This window comes from Artemia sp. Qi Xiang Cuo, chromosome 7 (assembly GCF_049724085.1).
Source record: "Artemia sp. Qi Xiang Cuo chromosome 7, ASM4972408v1, whole genome shotgun sequence".
In the NCBI taxonomy this organism is placed as follows: Eukaryota; Metazoa; Arthropoda; class Branchiopoda; order Anostraca; family Artemiidae; genus Artemia; species Artemia sp. Qi Xiang Cuo.
Window position 1 is genome coordinate 33,167,913 of NC_142800.1, and position 6,159 is coordinate 33,174,071.

Here is a 6,159-nt window from a genome sequence, read left to right on the forward strand (position 1 = left end):
TTCCTGAAACACAAAAGCTGTTTAATAAGATTAAGGAGATTTATAAATTACAAAAAGAAACTTTGGCGCGAAGAGCGAGGTATCGAGGAGAGGCTATCCTTCTCATGTACCGAACAATTTCTGTTCTTTTAAGTTTTAATGTCGCTCCTTACTTTCAGTTGGAAAAAAATAACTTTTTATATTGCAGTTAACATTTTCTTTTGAGGCCCGTCACCTACAGTGTTGTCGTTCCAGTTCAGTTCCAGGTTCCAGTTCAGTTCCAGGTTCCAGTTCAGTTTAAGCTTCAGTTCCAGGTTCCAGTTCAGTTCCAGTTCAGTTCAAGTTTCAGTTCAAGGTTCCAGCTTCAGTTCCAGGTTCCACGTTCCCGCTTCAATTTAAGGTTCCCGCTCCAGATTCCAGTTTTTGAGAAAAAGTGAAGAACGTCGAAGGACAATTTACGAAAGTAAGTCATGCATTTTAAGTTCGCACGCCAGTAGGAAATCTGTTAGGAGTGTTGAATAACGATTTTTCCTTGTTTTTACAGCGTTGACTTAATTAATTTGTTTTACTAATATTTTTTTCTCGTTTAAAATGAGCGCAATTCCAATTTTAGATCCTTCAGATCCTGAACTTGACAATGATATTGCTTCATCCTTTTTGAAAGAAATAAGAAGTAAAGGTTTAAATATCCCTTTGAATTTTGATTCTTCAAGTCGGGATTATAATCCCACTTCAATCGTAAAATTTTTGACTACTGTGGATAATTTAATAGCCAAAGATAATGCCACGGTAAAAAGTAGTGTAAATATGGGGGATAATTCTGAGGATGATATAACAGATAAACCTATTGAGGATAAGAGCAACAAGGAAAATTTGAATCAAAGAGTAATTGGATCAGTAATGGATCCCTTGGGAAATATTCCAGTTCTTGAAAATGCAAAATTTATAAAAACCTTTTTTTTGGCCAATTGAGAAGGGTAAAAACATTGCTAGGCTGGTTAGACTCGCAGGTGATAGATGCAGTACCCGATTAGAGTAACAGGGCCATTACTTAATTTTTTTGAGGATAGAGATTCCTCCAATATTATAAATTTAGAGGAACTTGAAAAGGAAGTGACGCAGGCATATTTACCAGGAAAGACAGCTGGAAAGAAATTCAAAGATTTAGCTGTATTGAGGCAATCATCCAATGAAACAGTGTATCAGTTTTATAAGAGGGTGGAGCTTGCCACAAAATCATATCGATCTGGGTATGGCGGATTAGTAGGTTTTTCTGATAGTATAGGCCTGGATCGTTCTACTGAAGGCTCGAGACTAAATATTAAGAGATATTTATTAGAACACCAGGATGATTATAATTCCCTCTCTGAAGCGTATAAGATAGCGCAGCGTTTTGAAGTTATTGAAAAAGCAATTGGTGAAGAAAAGCAGGATTTTTTTCAGCAACCGTAGATGCTGAATTTCGTTGCAGAGGAAAGAATGAAGAACTCCGTCAGAACTGGCCTGATGTAAAACGTGACCAGGGGGATAGGTAGATTTTTTTTTAGTGCAGGATGTAGAGGTCATATTAGGAATTTAAGCAGAAATTTTCGGACAAAAAAAAATTTATAATGCACTGATCTAGAAAGGTGTATTATCAAGAGGGACGAGAAATTTATTAGTAGGAACCGACGTAATGAGGCGTTGTGTCGAGAGAGATGAGGCTGGTGAAGGGGCGAACTATGGTTGACCGAGGGACCAGATAAATTAGAATTTATTAGGAACCAACGTAATGAGGCGTTGTGTCGAGAGAGATGAGGCTGGTGAAGGGGCGGACGACGGTCGACCGAGGAACCAGGTGTTAACGGGTTCAGAGGATCCTGGGAAAGGAAGGTCTGAGCGGTTAACGGGTTCAGAGGATCCTGGGAAAGGAAGGTCTGAGCTCCCATGGGTAAAGAGAGAGGTAGGCGTTGGAGTACCGAACCTCGAAAACCCTGCAGGTTTCGTACCATGGAAAATAGTCGACAGGGCGGAAAAGAGCGTGCCAGACGTCGACAGGGCGGAAAAGAGTTCCGTGCCAGAGAAAAAATAGTCGACAGGGCGGAAAAGAGCGTGCCAGAAGTCGACAGGGCGGAAAAGAGTTCCGTGCCAGAGAAAAAATAGTCGACTGGGCGGAAAAGAGCGTGCCAGAAGTCGACAGGGCGGATAAGAGTCCCGTGCCAGGGAAAATGACATATAATAATTTTGTGTCTTAGCTGTTGAATATTTTTTACGGCATATTTCTAAAAGAAAGTTTTCTTTATTGTTATCCACTAGGAGGCGTTGGCAAGGTCAAATGGTATCCTAGAATAGCTAAAATAGTCTTGCCAAGTGTCCTAGTAGATTCGGCAATAAAACTGGCTCATAATAGGAAAACAAGAAATAAACCTCCAGGTTATTATAGAGAGCATTGAAACAATTATAGAGATAAGTAGAGTAAGATGATTGTAGAGATTAGTATGTTATTGCAGTATAAACGGTGTTAGGAATTGATGTTAAGTCAAAATGAGGATGTAGCTAGTTTTTATGCTGATTAACTGGACAGGAGAAATGCTTTCTTTGAAATAGGAAAAATAGAAAGATAAAAATGACAAGCGAAAGATGTGTGACCAACCTTTCTCAAGTGATGTATTTACTTCCTTTTGATATCTTATAAATAGTAAAAGAACCGAATAATTTGAAAAAAATAATTAAAGCTTTGTTAAAAGGAAAGTAAAAGAAAATCTCATTGTGTTTCTGTTGAAGATTATAATTTTTGTTTAAGTGTTCCGTTCAAATTTAAGTTCTTTTAAAAGATATTCTGACGATGTGCAAATTTTCCTGTTAGGTGTAGCTATGCGACTTTTATGCGAACTCAGCATGACAATATAAAGTGAAATGAAAGTGGCAATTGGAAAAATATAATATCTTGTGACTTTTTGATTGAGTTTTTGTGTCAGTATTTTTTTTTTTTTTCTTGTTAATTTGACCTTTGTGTTAGGATTTAAAATCATTTTGTTTTGGGGGGGGAGGGGGAAGATTTTGGAAACCCCGGGGAAAATCTGTAAACTTTGGAAGTGTGTTTTTCTGCGTTGAAACCAATAATTAAAATTCTAAGTATATGTCAAAAGGTCAATTTCCTAGTCAAATCCCAAGTTGAGAGATTAAAATAGAGCAGTTCTGTCAAATGGCCGGATGTGTATCTGCATATTGTGCTGAATATAAGTTACCAATTTAGATTATTTGAGTCAGTTCTAATTCTGTATCTGTCCTCGCCATATGTACATCCACTGTATTATATGTACAAATAAACATTTTATACTCTAAACATAAACTATGTGATGGTTAGAGATTCTAGACATCCTCCACCGGTAGAACCCAGATAATAGGCCAACGCTACCATAAGGCCCCAAAGAGAAGAAGTCTCACTTTACAGAGAAGTAGATAATTCACGGAGAAGTGAACACAGAGAGTTTACAACATGTTGCTAATTTTGACTAGCCAAAAATAGACAGTAGCTTATTTTTCTTTGTCTTGATCCTGAAAAAATTCCCAATCAGAGTTTTGTGACATTCATTCCCGTAACGGAAGTTTTTTTGTATTTTATTAAAAAATTATAAAAAAATGTGCAAAATAATCACTAATTAAAGCTTTTATAATTACATTTTGGCAAAAACTAAACTTAATTTGAGCAAAAAACTGATCAGAAATATCGAAATCGATATATCGATTATCGACAGTAAAAATATCGATATATCGTTTAATCAAATTATCACCCAACACTAATTTAAACTTCGTTCTGATTATGGAGGTGGATGGAGTTCGTCCGGAATGATGCAAACCTTGTCTGCTGACCACGTGCCTCTGGATATGGGGTCATCCCCTAACTACACACTCCGATCAGGGTGGCTGCAACCTCATGTGGCGGGTGGAGCCCACCCCGGGAATCTCAGTATCTAGGTTAAACCTATCTCTAATCAGATTCCAGGCCTTGGGTCGGTTGGGCTAGCGACCCTCCACCTGAAAATCAAGTGCTACGCAAAGTGAGTACATAGCCTCGGATCCGGACCCCCTTTTCAGATCTCGACCATCGCGCGTCAACGGACATGCTGACGACGTCAGAAAGACAGACAGGCTAAACCTTCTAGACCAAAGGGGGGTTCGAATAGCCACCTGGAATGTTTTGACCCTGAATGCACCTGCATCAAAGAACCTACTTTCTCAAGAACTTCGTAAGAATAAAGTGGCGATTGCATGTCTCACAGAAACCCGTCTTACTGGAAGTGGAGAAGAGCGAATAGGCGATAATCACTCGTTAGTCTGGTCTGGAGGGAGCATGAGAAGAAATGATGTTGGTCTCGCGCTAAATGGTCCTGCAAGAAAGGCCTTACTCTTGCACGAAGCTGTATCAGACAGAATAATGAAGGCCCGCTTTGGACACAAGCATGGCAAAATGACCATTTTCGTATGCTATGCCCCGACAAACGATTCTGACGACGTAACCAAGAAAGAGTTCTACTCTGCTCTGTCTAGATGTCTGTCAACATTTTCCCCCCACGATGTCACTGTTCTTCTCTGTGACTTCAATATTGCAGTGTGAGATGATATGGGTGTTTGGTGTGGCACAATTGGACCTGTATCCCCCGACCCACTGAACAATAACGGCCTTCGCCTACTCGAACTGTGCCGATCCCATGAACTTGTGATCGCAAAAAAATACTTTCAACGTAAGACTATCCACCAATACACGTGGTATAGTAATGGAGGTTGCACAAAGACGATGATTGACTACGTCATTAGTTCTAAACGCTGGAGATCATCGCTGAAGAACTGCAGAACTTACAGATCAGCAGAGCTCGGAAATGCAGATCACAGGCTTGTGTGTGCTGATGTCCAGCTTCGCCTCCATGCACAGCGATCGGAAAGAAAACCAGTAGCAGCGGATATTGGGAAACTAAAGGAGCCAGATACTCGCCAGAAGTATAGTTTTTTAGATATCAAATCGCTTTGAGCTCCTTGGCACACTCAACAGCAGCGAAGACACCTAGAAGTATTTTAAATCGCAGACCAGCGAAGCAGCACAGCTGGTGCTTGGCAAGCGAAGTTTCCCGAAGAAATCGTGGCTAACTGAACATAGAGAAAAGGCGGAGGGCAAGACTTCTTGGGGACATGGCCACCTATCGAAGGCTCAGTGGAGAGCGGAACAGACTTATTCACCGAAAACGAACCCAGTTTATTGCAAGGAAAGCCAATGAAATTAAACTAGCAGCAAAAAAGAAAGACATTGGTAGCCTGTTCAAGCACCTCCGTGATCACACAGAAAATAAAACACCAGCATTGAGACCCGTCCTACCCAGGGATAGGACACTTCTCTCTGATGAGGGTTCTTGTCTCGAGCGGTGGAAGGATCACTTCTGCTCACTCCTGAACAACACTAGCCCGTCTATGCCTCCTACTGATAGTCCCAGCCAACCTGGCAGTCCAAAACCCGAAGCAGATGCTCCTCCAGACGAGCCTTTCAGCCCCTCAGAAATTGGAAATGCAGTAAAAAGGCTCAAGAACAATACAGCTGCCGGTATCTGTGGCCTGAGTTCGGAGCTGCAAAAATATGCAAGTCCTGTTATGCTCCTGTTTCTCCACACCCTGTTCTCTACAATTTGGCAAACCGAGATAATTCCGGCGACCGGAGCAAGCTGGTTTCATGTCGGACCATTCAATCATCGAGTAGATTTTTACGACCCAACAAATCATAGAAAAAGCCACGGAGTTCCGACAAAAAGCTCTTTTTTTTACCTTCGTCGACGTCCGTGCTGCGTTCGACTCTGTGGACCGAGAAGCTCTTTGGCAGATTCTAGAATCGACAGGCCTCCCTGAAAAATACTGCAGACTCTTAAAAGCTCTACACCATGGGACGGAGAGCTGTGTTCAAGTGAACGGCCGGTTCTTCCAAATCACGAAAAGAGTACGCAAAGGATGTGCAGTGGCCCCAAAACTCCTCAATGTCATCATAGACTACGTTATGACAAGGACTACTTCACGTCTCAGCCTAGAACTCAAGTTTGGAGATCGTGACATTACCGATGCTGATTTTGCCGATGACTTGGCCATTCTAGCGGACTCCTGGAGCAGTTGCTGGAAGCGCTTCGAATCCTACAAGAAGAGGCTGCAAAAGTAGGACTGCAG

At 41.2% G+C, this 6,159-nt stretch overlaps 1 protein-coding gene across 1 annotated transcript in view; it reads left to right on the plus strand.

Moving 5' to 3' along the window:
* Positions 1-6,159, plus strand: part of LOC148950179 (uncharacterized) — a 555,619-nt gene that overhangs the window by 289,292 nt on the left and 260,168 nt on the right. The gene's annotated exons all lie outside the window — the stretch shown is intronic.